We start from the raw sequence: 13,010 nt of genomic DNA, 5'->3' as shown, positions 1-13,010 counted from the left end.
TATGGAAAGGAGGGAAAAGTATGCATACCTGATAGGACTGCCATATCCTTGTGTGTCCATTAAACAAGAATTCCTCAGCTTCCTGGGGCTGCTGGTAAAAATTACCAGATGGAGAACATGGATCAAAATGACAAGTTGGACCAAGATGACCTAAAGATCTGGTGCTTGAGAGGAAATGTTGCAGCCCTAGTTCCTGAATATGCACAGTGGCATCTGCAGGAAAGCAGCTATGGATGTCACTTTCTCTTTTGAGCCTCATCCTGTAGGTTGATGGGAACCTCTTGAAAGATAATGAGGTTCTTCAGTTGCCCACTTGGTGCAGTGTGAAGGGAGATCTGCACTGACAGGAATCACCAGGGTGGCTGCAGCTCAGGGGGAACCACTGGGCTTTGGTGCACCACAGGGAAAGATCCAGGCTTTCTGAAACCTTGTTCATACTGAGCCTTTAAGCAGGATGACTGCCCATCATAGAGCACCACCACCTGGTTCTTGACAGTGTAATGGGATATTCATGACAGTGTAATAGGATTTTGGTGAAATACAGTATTTTATTCTCATTACTGGAATGTAGAAGGGCCCCTTTAAGTCAGAAAGAATTGATTTTAGAATAGGCTTTGTTAGAACCTTTCAGGCCCACAATCAATGTAAATGGGCAAATATGATTCTCTTCAAATCCAGTTTCCTGAGGCTGTGTCATGCACATTGGAGAAACAAGAACACCCCTGTGTACCATCAAAGCAGAGAAAACCAGACTAATTCTTCATGCTGGAAGCCCTCTGAGGGGAAGGCTGAAAGAACTGTGTGTGAATGCGCCAAATTACACCCTCACTCCTGGTGTAAGGCCGTTGAAGTCTGGAGCAGGGAAAGCAGAAGGGAGATGTGAGGCCTGTCTGCTGATGTATGAAGGAATATGTTGCAAAGAGGAGAGACCAATTATTCTTACTAGCCAACTGGGGAAGTGCAGAGAATATTTGGGTCAAGCATTTGGAGAAAGTTTTTAGTGGGTGAGTTATTAAATCAGCTAAGACAAGGCATACATTGGAAAACCAGCCCTGCACTTTGGGAACCAAATGAGTGTTGTGTGTCTGGATGGAATGTTGGAATGTAAGACTTAAATCCTGTCCCTGTCTCTGACACTGAGTCATAGCAGTCTGGTGCAGGGATATGATTTTTAGTCTCTGCAGGCAAGTCTAAGCTCTCCACGGCCTAAATAGGTCTGCTACCTAAGGACAGATATGTATGTTCAAAGACATGGACAATGTTGGGAGCCACTGGGCCACTGGCTCAAAAAGCTCCTGGATCAGACACAGCTATGCCCATATTTGGGGTTGTCTCCACTGAGAGATTACTTGTGCTGTGTTCCTAGGGAGAGAAGACATTAAATTCTCTGTTCACTATGCAAAATGGGTAAAAATGCAAAAAAAATATATATTCCTGGGGAAATTATAAGTGATCAAAAACCAGTTTTTCATCTTTGGAAAATCTAAGATTTCAAAATTTTTTTTCACATGACCTGAGGAAAAATGGAGGGGGAAGTTATAATATTGGAAACATCCATAAAGAGTCTAAAACTGTTTTACTTCAAACTTACCAAGGCATTTAGCTTCCTGTTTATGTTATATTCATATGATACAATATCAACTCTTTTTTTCAGCCTTATCCAAATGAGATGCTGTCATGAAATTTTTCCTTGAAGATTTCAGTGCAGTTGATATTTCTTGAAAAATATGCCATTTCAGTTCAACTTGAATTTTCTCCCAGAAAATGTTCCTTTCAAAAATCTTGGGCCAGTGCTGGTTACTGTTATGCAGCTGCTGTTCCTGTAACAGATGCTTTCAAACACAGGCAATGAGCATGCTGGGTTGTAGCCTGTATACTTTGTGGCACCAAAGAACATAGCAAAAAGCCCCTTAGCTGCTAATGGGATGGACTGGGGATGTTGCAGGTGTAACTTGTGTGGCCTTGTCTCTTGCTTTCACAACGAGACCATACCTGTTTCTAGGGCTGGAGTGTGAGGAAGGTGAGCACCACAATGCACAGGCACCATTGCCAGCCTGTCTCCAGCAGAGAGGGATGTTAAAGTTTCCTCTGAGGGCCCTGTAGGCACCTATTTCAGTGTTTCAAATGCCTCCCCAGAGACAACTTTCTTGCTTTTGAGGTTGGTTGTGAGGTCACTCAGACATACAGAGCATCTCTCTTGGAAGGGTAACATACTATAGAAATAAATACCATCTCTGACTCCAGGCAACAGATCAGACTGTTGAATTCAAGGCCTGTGATTTCAAGCCAGGCTGGTGACACAGCTTAGACGCATGTGCATACCCCAAGGCCTCTTTTGTTGTGTGTGCATGAAAACAAGTAAATAATAAGTAATACGTGTTAATGTTCCCTGTCACACACATTTTTTTCCTTTTTTTCTTTTGTCTCAATTTTTAGTGGTTATATTCCTGTATTTCTATTATTGGTGTACAAGCAGGGATTCTTGCTGCTCAGTAAAACACATCACAACAAACTGAGCTCTCACCTTCTCTTCCCCCATCACACACACCAGCACATAGACATTACACAGCTGCAGTCCCTGTGCATGAGCTAGCATGGATGTCACTTAATAGGTACACTTATGTGGAGCCTGATTTCTCTAGAGGAATTGCAGTCACCAGACTTTAAAAGCAAAGGCTGGCCTTAATGCCAGCCATGCAGCTGTGGAGTGTGTGGGTCACTGCCTGGGAACTTGTTCAGAGAGGGGTTTGTTTGGATGCAAGTGGACAGGAAGATTACATCTTTGGAGGGAATTTGGTGATGGCATGAAGGTCACTCACAAAGCACTTGCAGGTAGCACCATGCCCTCCCTAGCTCATACTGCAGGATGGTGGTGTGCTTTGTGTTGGTGGTGCTGTGTCCTCAGAGCTGCCTGGGAGATGCAATGAAATGGAAAGTGAGAATAAACTCAAGGGTGAGGGAGTCTCAGCCATGTAGTGAGGCAGTTTCCACCTCTGCAGGTTTCTGCTTTCCCTGGCTGCATGGGCAGTGAGAGCAGAATCTAATGCATTGCAGAGATGGATAGGGTGTAAGAGATCCTCTCCAGTCAGGTGTAGTGCTTTTATTTGAGCATCATGCTGTTAGGATTTCCTGAGGTGACATTAAGTGAATTAATGACCACAGCTGAGTCTGACACTGCAGCAAGCCCCAGCAAGTTTTGGTGCCACTATTTGGTCTAATGATGGGAATAAATACCCCTGGAAGCAGGGAATCCTCTCCCATCCTGGAAATTTGTGGATGGAGGCGAAGCCTTATCAGCCCAGATCCATGCAGAAGATGGAGGGTGATTTTTGTCCCTTCAGTGGATGGTGATACTTGAACCCTGTCGCCTCCCAGTCGCCTCCATCCTTCATTACCTTCCATCTCCTCCCACTGCCCGCTCCTTGTATTGCCACCCACTCTCGTAATAGCTCCTGCACCAGCACAGCACGGCCACAATAACAAATACCACCTCATTTCAGCATGATGAATGAAGAGTTTTAATGAAACTGGCCTAAGCCATTCCTGGCAAGCTGCCTAGTTTTTGTTTGTTTTATGCAAGAGTGATCCATCACCCTCCCAACTTCTCTCCATCACAGCATCCCCAATCAATGCTCTGCACCAGCCTCCCTTCTGTATCCCTCAGTGGCAGCCCATTCCCTGGCTTCCTGCAGTTACCTCATCTCGCCATGACCCCAGCCCCCTTGCATATTCGTCCCCTGTGACAGAAATTTAGTTTGGTGTCTGTTTTCTTCGGTGTCAGTAGCTGTGGCTGTGGCTAACAGGGTGCTCAGAGCTGTACGAGTGGATATCATCATCTCTGCTTTTGCATCTCTAGCTGCCAGTGCTCATGCACACACAGAGGCACATATTGCTCTCTAATGGTGCAGCTGAATGTCTGGTAGGTATTAATTACCCTTGCAGCCTGCTCTTTCATTAGGGTCTCCTGGCTCTCCTGGGAAAAACTGTAAATCAAAGTGTGATTCACACAGCCTTCAGAACAGAAAAATACAAACAATCGAGGCCTGAAAAAGGCAGAACTCCACCCAACCTATTGGGAAATTAAAAAAAAAAAAAAAACAAAGAAAAAAAAAAAGAAAAAAAAAAAGGAAATAGAAAAAGGCAATCTCAAAAGCAGAAAGCACTTTAATCAAGTGAGTGGGTGGCAGCCCCCATCTCCACACTGTAGAGCCATTTGGAAAAGGGGGGTAAGAGTTCCCTCAATGCATTACGGTGTCTTTCTGTGCAATTTTTCATTATTACAAGGCAGGGAGAAGGAACAATGTTGGTCTTCTCCATCTTTGAAGGAATTAAGCTGACATGTGTATGTGCAAGTCATGGAATGAGGCAGGACAGAGGAAGGGATAACAAGCCAACTCAAATACAGAGTGTAGTGTAACATCTAGCATGGGACTCCTGGAAGAAAGAGCCAGAGAGCAATATCAGTGCCACTTGCTTTTCTAACCTTTCTCCAGCTGTCCTTAACACTTAGGTTTTTCAGAGCATCCTGATGGTCTGTGCTAAATAAATGACATTTTTAAGCATTTCTCCAAATTTTTTACAAATTTTCCTGTGAGAAAAACCTGCTTAAGTTTATTTCTATCTGGGAAGTACCTGGGGAACAGAATTTAATTTCTTTAAGCAAAACATAGGGTGCATAAGGAGCAAACAGGAGAATCCATGAGAGCTAGCAGAATACATTTGAAGAAACTTGTTAACCATAATTTTCCATAGAAAACCTTGAAAAACTTGTGGATAAAGTAAGTGATGGCATTTTCATCTATAAAAGCTGCTCTACATGGCCAGACTCTTGTGGCTTTCATAAGCAAAATAAACAGAATAAAAAATAAAAATAATATGGAGTGAAGCTGCTCTTACTGTTAAGTCAAGTGTTCTTGGAATGCGGAGGTGATGTGCTGTCCTTACTGTTTACTACTCCTGATTTTTTTTCGTGGAAAGAGTCTCAGGGCAGAATCAAGACCTTACTAATTCCAGGAAGGGATTTATATTTCTTCCCAGCCTTTGATGCCAAATTGCCCTACAACCTTTCCAATAGAGAGCATTCAGAATGCAGGTTTCTCTTCACAAGACTATATCCATGTTTGCAGTTTGATGTGGAATGGACACTGTAGGAAGGGATACTCTAGGACAGAAGGTCTGGAGCAAAAGGCCTGTCTTGAAAACCCTAATATTTTCGGACAGCTGAATAAACATTTATTTGTTAAAAAAAAAAAAAAAAAAAAAAAAAAAAAAAAAAAAAATTCTGGACTTTCTGATTGCAAAACAGATCATATCCACTCCAAGTCCGTGCAACATTTCCATCCTTGTTTTCCAAGCATCCCATCATGATAAAGCCTGCTGGGGGGTTGAAGTAGCCTTACAAGCCCAATAAGGACTGAGATTTTCTTCCTTGCCCTTTCAGTTAGGAAAACTTGGTTGCACCCTGTTAAATACATTCAAAATTGCACAAGATTTATCCAAGTTTGCTCTTTCAATCCCAAAAAAATTGTATCCTATACAGTTTGCTAACTTAAGTGCCCCCATTTCCTTGTAGGAGCCTGTCAGGAGATGCACCTTTGTAGGAGACCTGCAATGTCTCTTCTGCATTTGTGGGTTTTTCTTTTCACCTCTGCTTCCTTTCTGTGAAGATAACAGCTGCCCTTGAAGAGTGCTGCATGGCCCTACATCCCATCACTATTAGGCTTTTGAAATTAGGGTAACTCTCAAATCTAAATACCTCTTTCAGTACCTCTTCTTTCTGAAATTTGATCAATTTTTATTGAAAACAGAGTTTAAAGTAAATGCAGTAAGATATCTCATTACCGGGAAGACAAGCAGGGATTCAGTTAGTCAACTGCTATATTGCACAGGGAGATAGAAAAAACATATGGAGCCTGGGTTATCTAATCTAATCTAATCTCACTATGTCTGTATAATCTGGGTAAATGGCTAATCCATCACAAAGAGATAATAATTATTAAGGCTGCAACCAGGATCCATTAGCAAAATTGATGTGCCTAGATCTCTATTGGGTTTACTTTGAAAGCAAGGGGGAGTTTTTTTGAAGAAAATTAGTCAGTCTTTTTTTTTTTTTTTTTTTTTTTTTTTTTTAAATAAAGCATTACAAGGCATTAACAAATTAACCTAGATTTGAGATTTTGGCTCCTACCTATCATTTGTTTTCTCATCTTCTTGCTAAACATAGCTCTATCACTGTCCTGTGTTCCAGATTTGCATATGGTGAAAGACTCTTGAGAATTCACTGCTGGATGTATTAGTGGAAAATAGGTTGTAAATCAGCAGAATCATTAACTCTTGTTTTATGTAAAAGCAGTGTTTGCTCTGAAAGAGCTGTTCTGCCACCTATTAGCCCCTCCTAAACCAAAGAGAATATAAACTGTCATTTTTCAGGAAGCTTTTCAGGTTTTCTTTTACACAGATTCCTTTGAGTATTTACTGTACCAGTGGTGGTGGCAGCAGAGTAGCCCAGATTTTTTCATCTCTTTTAAAAAACTCCATTGTCCACCTTCAACACTGAAGACTCAATGTTACAAAGGTTCATGAGTATGGGTGGGTAGAGGGGTAATTGTGACTGATACTTGGAGTGTGGGGTTTTTATTTTATTTGTTTACACAGCTCACTACAAAGCAAAACAGCTTCAGGACTTGTAAATTCCCCACTTATCTTTGCTGTTGGTTTTGGGACATAAGCTACAAACGGATCTAGTTGGAGGAAGAAGTTGCTTTAAACCAATCCAGGTTTTTGAAGTAGTGCATCTACGGAGTCCTCTGAGCATCCTCTCTCAGGATAAGCAGGATAAATTATGACAACCTCCTGGGTGGCTTCTAAGAATTATCCTTAGCACAACATGGGCATGGCAATGACATGTTCTGACAACTCTCTTTTTTGTACTTACTAGCACTTTCCCAAATTCAGCCAACATCATTCTGTCAGGAAGAGAGGACATATAGTGCATTAGTGAGCATGTCTACCAGGTATCTGCCCTGGGATAGGTTCTCCTTGTGGCTTTCCCACAGCTACAAAGCAAAATTCCAGGAGCAGAGCTTAATCTCAGTAATTGCAATGGATTTGATGGGACCAGCTGCATTGTCAAGACTGGTCTCTTTAAGTCATGCAATATCTATAATTTTTTTGGAGAAAAAAGTGAACAACTAATCCAAAGGTCCTTATGTATACTAGAAAACATGTCTTAAAAGCCCACAGTGCTCCATTGGAAGGACAGGTTTTATTTAGTTGTGAGGGGTTTTTTTGCATGCTATGCAAAACAGTGGTTATTAAGCTCTGCTCAGTAATGAAGGATTTCTTGGAAGATGTTGTACTAAATAGCAGAGCATTTCCTGCTGTTGCCTCTGGGTAAGTGTAATGATGAAACCCCAGCAGATCAGGGTTTGATTTGAACAAATCATGACTTTTAGGTACAGAGATCTGATCCACTGAGAGGGGCATGCAGAAATTCCCTGTTTAGGGAAATAGATTATACAATATTTTGTGCTTCTCCATTTGCTCGAGAAGATTTATAGCCTGATGAAGTTTGAATATTGACATTGCAATCAGAGGTAAAAATTCTTTACAAATTCTGTGTTTCCCCTAACATAATCTTTGGCCAGTGTCTCATGGATGATGAGAAAGAGGGTTTGTTTTACTATGAGCAAGTAGCTATCAGACAGGTTCAGGAATCTGCATCCAAGGGTCCGTTATCTCCTGCTTAGCTGGGTCTGCAGTGCTGATAAGACAGAATGCAAAGTCTGTATGCAAGACAGACAATGGCACTGTGAAAAGAGAGACAGTGATTTTATCTTTGTGAAGATCTAGGCAGGTGCTTGAATGTGCAGTACAGGCAGAATTCAGGCAGTGAGCTAGTGCTCTTCCTCTGAGCCTCCTGGTTCCTGGTATCTGCACTGGCTTATTCAAATAAGCAGCTCTTCTAGACTGCTCTTCCAAACTGGGAAAATATTAAATCCCCCAAAGAGGATGGAGGCTGCACTGAAAGAATGTCTGTTGTTTTTCTAACTCCAGCCTTGTGATGTTTGTAGAAGCAAGGACCTGAAAGCAAAGGCTGGAGTTGAAGCATGTGTAGTTGGGAGTCATATGAAGTCCCTTCAAACCAGTGGATCTCTGTTTTCATTGGCATCCACACCAGGTCTCTCCACACCAGTGCCCCCTCCTGCTTCCAGCTCGGGTTCCCCTTACCATCTCTGCAAGTGTGGCAGCTCTGTCTGCATTCCTGGCTTTGACAGAGTTCTGCCCATGCTTTTCATGTCTGTCCCACAGCTCCCTTAACTTCTCAAGGGTTGGACTTGCCTTTTCATGGACACAGATGCCCTTTCTTGGTGCAGAGGACATGTCCTGTTCCCTGCCACCCTAAGCTTCAGAACCTTGGAAATAAATATTGAAGAGTATAGAAGAACAGAAATTGCTCCAGTTGTATAAAAAACTCTAGTACTTCAGACATACATCCTAGGAACTATGGAGGGATTTCTAAGTCACCTCCTTGCTTATATTTTCCTTCCCTTCATTCCTTCCGGTTTCTACCCTATCCCATATGGTATCTGTCAGATACTGTTCTCTTACCCCTAGAACTCTTAATAAGACAGAGATGAAAGTGTTCCTTTATTAATAATCACAAAAAATGTTGTGTGTGGAGTTCAGAACTGGAAGGGTAAAAGAAAGACAGTAATTAGCTTGTTTCTGTATCTCAGCTCACTGAGGCATTTTGGTTGCAGTGAGAAAATTCTTGACAGATTTTCTTTTCCTTTTGTTCTCCCCTTCCACCTCCCCTTTTCTTCTTTTCTTTTGAAGTATCATGCAAAGTTCTTGGGTTTGGTTTTCTATTTTCTAATGATAAATTTTATAATATGTGTAGAATTTTTTTCTTCCCTCTGACTTGTCAGAGATATCAGCACACAACATATCCCTTTGTTTGCCTGTTTTTCTAGGCAGTTCTACATTTGGACTCCTAGAAGGAAGTAAACATGCCAATTTTCCATTGACTAACAATGTTTAAGGTGCAGGGGTGATTTCATTAGAGATGTCCAGAAAACCATTGTTCACCAATTTTGTTTGTCCCTTTGTGAGGAGCAAAGGAAGGGAATTTAATATTCCTCATTTGTTGTTTCTTGTCTAACGTGCTGGAAGGGCAGGGCAAATGGTTTTCATCTGGTTTTAATCCCTCACCCAAATGCATGCCATCTTCCTTCACAGAAAGGAATTCTCAAGTAGCATATACAGAGTCAAATTGCCAGCCACAAGTTCCAAGCCCTTTCTCCCAAAAAAACTGGTTTTGCCTCTTTGAAAATGTGTGTGGAGATTCCTTCCCAGCTGCTTAAGTTGCACATGAGCTCTTAGCACCTTGGAATAAGTGGGGGCTGAGCTGAACCCTGTGAGGACTGATGCAAATACTGTTTGAAGCATTGGAGGAGACCACAGTGTGCCCTGTATGGAGCAGCAAAGCATCCTCTTGCTGCAGGTAAAATCTTTAGGACAAAAGCAGAAGTCTGCTTTCAAGAGCCTTTGAATTCAGCTGTCCTGCCCTAACATCCAGAGACACTGGTGGTAACCAAGGACCTGTCACAGTTAGCACTGCAGGGGACAGGACTGTGGTACAGCCCTTGTCACTGGCACTGGTGACCCAAACAGAAGACAGAATGGGGCCAGTGAAAGGGCTTCCCAGAGGCTCTGTTGGATGTAGGACTAAAAAAAATACATTTTTGACTCAAGGCCCAGGGGTCTTACAACTACCATAGCCTGTATATGAGTCACTGTATGTGTCTGCTGTAGAAAGACCAAGTGTTTGTTTTCTTTTCTTAAGTCTTGCAGGTGGGAAGAAGCTAAGACAGCGAGAAATACAACAGGGACACTAAACCTGTATGATTCTGTACCATATTTTCTTTTCTTAGGGAATGGGTATAAGTGACAAGGCAGGGTTCAGGTTTGTGGGCAAAGGAGGGGAGTAAGACATCATTTTTGATACCTCCAGTAACTGGGGAATCATTCTCACCTTACTGTGAAACCCACCAGCAGTTTCTTTTGCTGCAGGGTACATTTGTTGATTTGCATTATGAAACAAATCAAAGTCTGGACACAGCATTGCATAAGTGTGATAGATCCTTCTCATTTTGGGAAAGATTTTTCAGGAGACAGTAGTGGAACGAGATCAAATGAGTACTTGGAGCCTGTAAAAGGTTATTTTGACTGTACTTTACCCTGCAAAATCAAGTCAGCTCTGAAGCATTCGGACCACATCATTTGTCAGCTCTTTCCATTCTATAATAGGATCACCTGAGTAAATGTGGTTAATTTCTGTCCAGTAACCAAAAATGCTAGATCTAAGGGAAAAAAAAAAAAAAAAAAAAAAAAAAAAAAAAAAAAAAAAAAAAAAAAAAAAAAAAAGCTGATTCTTTATATCAGTTCTTAGTGCATTAATTAAAAGCTCCTATGAGACAACAAGGATGAGTGGGATGCAATAAAGATGCTAAGAAAGAATAAGAACATTATTATAATGAAAGCAGATTAATGGGGCTTCACATTGTGGTGCTAATGGATGTTTTTGAACTTAGAAAGGAAGCAGTGAGACAATTGAGTAATGAATTTTGTCATCAGAAAATCACAGCTGAGCCAACATCACCATATAAAAAAGGGAACTGATTTATTGATTATAATTGAAAAGACTAATAGATGGTTTTAGTGAAGACACAACACAATTTTTTTTCTACAGGAATGCTCTGAAAAGGCCACTTACTTATATGTCCATTCCCAAAACAGAGGCACAGTAATTACATCCTTTGTTTATGCACTTCTTGAATGCACACCACATTAGCACTAAGTGTGGGGCATGCGAAGCGAAGGCCTGAAAAAAAACTACAAAGGCTGAGAAGGCCACAGGAAAGACAGAAACTACCAGAGCACTGCTGTGTTACTTCTCGAAGCAGAAAGAAGCAGAGACTGTAGGGACAGATTTGCAGCATGTTAATGTGGTGGTGGATAGATCAAACCCAAAGTGCCAGTGCTGGCACCTCACTTGCAAAAATGCATGCAGGACTGGCCAGGATGTCTCAAAAGAGAGATTCCTGAGAGTGGAGTGATGGGAATAACGATGTGCCTGGGAGAATTTTCATGCAAAGAGAAAGTTCTTTGAAAGTCTAGGGCCCACAGAGCTTGTATGTTGCTGAGAAGAAGAAATATGGAAAAGTCCGTATGTTCCTAGGAGTGTTTCAGTTTTTAGATGAAAGAACAAGGAGATGTTTGATGGCACTACAAGATGAAAAAGTGGGAATATTTCTTCCCCTGTAACAGACAGGTTGGCTGAAGAAATCATTTTGTAATATCATCAATAGCCATCTTTCAGAATTCAGAAAAAAATAAGATCTTGTATCCATTCAGAGTAGTCAAAGTTGTCCTAATCAAGGAGAATACATTCTGGGAAGGAGAGCCACCCACATGCAGTCAGTAAGGTTTAAGGCTTCTCTAGGTCTCTAAACCCAGGACAAAGCCTGGCATAGAGGGATAAGCTGTTCTACACCTGTCCACGTGGTGAACTTGTACCTTCCCTGAAGCATGTGGTGTTGACTGGTGTTCCAGACAAGACAAGGGACTGGATGAATGCCATGGCCAATACAGTCGGGCACAGACTGTGCTGCTCAGTGGAGCCTCTCCTCGTGCTTCCTCAGCAGCAACTCAGTGAGTCAATGTGCACAAATGCATTGAGATATCAGCCTGTGTCATCAGCATAGCTTAACATTTTACCTGGATGAGCCCCAGCCCTCAGTTGCACCAGAGTGCCACACGCTGCACCCTCCTGCATTCTGCACACAGCCTTTCAGGGACTAGTTACCATCTCATCCTGAAATCACTTTAACCACTGGAGGGAGGGAGATGACATCTGCTTAACATCTGCACAGTGGCAGGCTGCCTGTGAGCTCGGGACATGGAATACAGATGGAAACATCCATTTGAAAGTGCAAGGAGTGCTAACTGTAGCTACATAGCTGTAGCAGGCCTGCCTCTTGGACACTGAGCCGTGTTTCCTGATATGTTTTCTAGCAGCAAGGGTCCAGTAGCATTCTTTAGGAGATGTTCCACAAACTACTGCCATACCTTGTCATCAGAAAGTTGGTCTCAGGTTTGGTCTGCGTTTGCTTTTTTCCCTTTGTTTTATTCATATTGATATCCTGTCTCCTATTCACAGCCACAACAGGCATTTTTGACCCTTCATTCTTTGACTGCTCTAATTATCTGACTGTTTTGTTGCTCTGCTCTTCTCTTGTTCATTTTTGTCAATATATTTTGCATAATGAGGTGCTCAGAAGGGAAGATATCCTGCATGTGCTCACATGAGAGCTCCATGCAGAGAAAACTGATTCCTTCCCTCCCTGAGAATGAATTGTGCAGTGAACTACTTCCCTCCTTCATTTCAAAACAGATTCCCGAAGTCAGATTTTCTCTCTGTAGATTACTCTGATCTGGTTAAATATTGGCATTTCCAGAGAAAAGGAAAATTGGGAAATGAGGGCAATGTGTTCCTTTGGACTTGTGGACTCTCAGCTGTCACTCAGAGAAGTCTAGAGAAAACCTGGTCTACCTTGGAGCTCTTCAGGTATCCTGATGCCTTGAACAGAGATAGTCAAAATCTAGCAGGAACTGAACTTTAGGAACTTCCAGCATGGGTTTAGGCAATTTTGAAGTGAAGAGGCAGGGAATGCCACAGTACTTTTCAGCACAGTATATAGCTGTTGACAAGTCCATAGGGTCACCCATGGCCACATCCATATACTCAGTTCTTTCTTCTATTCTTACTTTAATTTAGAGCACTTGATTTTGCTGCAATTATCCTTCAATTGAAATCTCTTGGTTCAAATGGGCATAACTAGGCATAAGTTCATCTCCTTGGTGCTAATTGTGACTTTATTTTGTCCAAGCTATGAAGCAGGGTTGGTCTATCCAGCAGGCATTGTGGTAAAATGTGAGGCACGTTG

General features: G+C 42.0%; 1 protein-coding gene across 1 annotated transcript in view; it reads left to right on the top strand.

The window, feature by feature from the left end:
* Positions 1-13,010, top strand: part of LSAMP (limbic system associated membrane protein) — a 986,958-nt gene that overhangs the window by 225,379 nt on the left and 748,569 nt on the right. The gene's annotated exons all lie outside the window — the stretch shown is intronic.

This window comes from Erithacus rubecula (assembly GCF_903797595.1).
Source record: "Erithacus rubecula genome assembly, chromosome: 1".
NCBI lineage: Eukaryota > Metazoa > Chordata > Aves > Passeriformes > Muscicapidae > Erithacus > Erithacus rubecula.
Note: the sequence above shows the minus strand (reverse complement) of the source record. Positions and strands in the feature narration are given on the sequence as shown.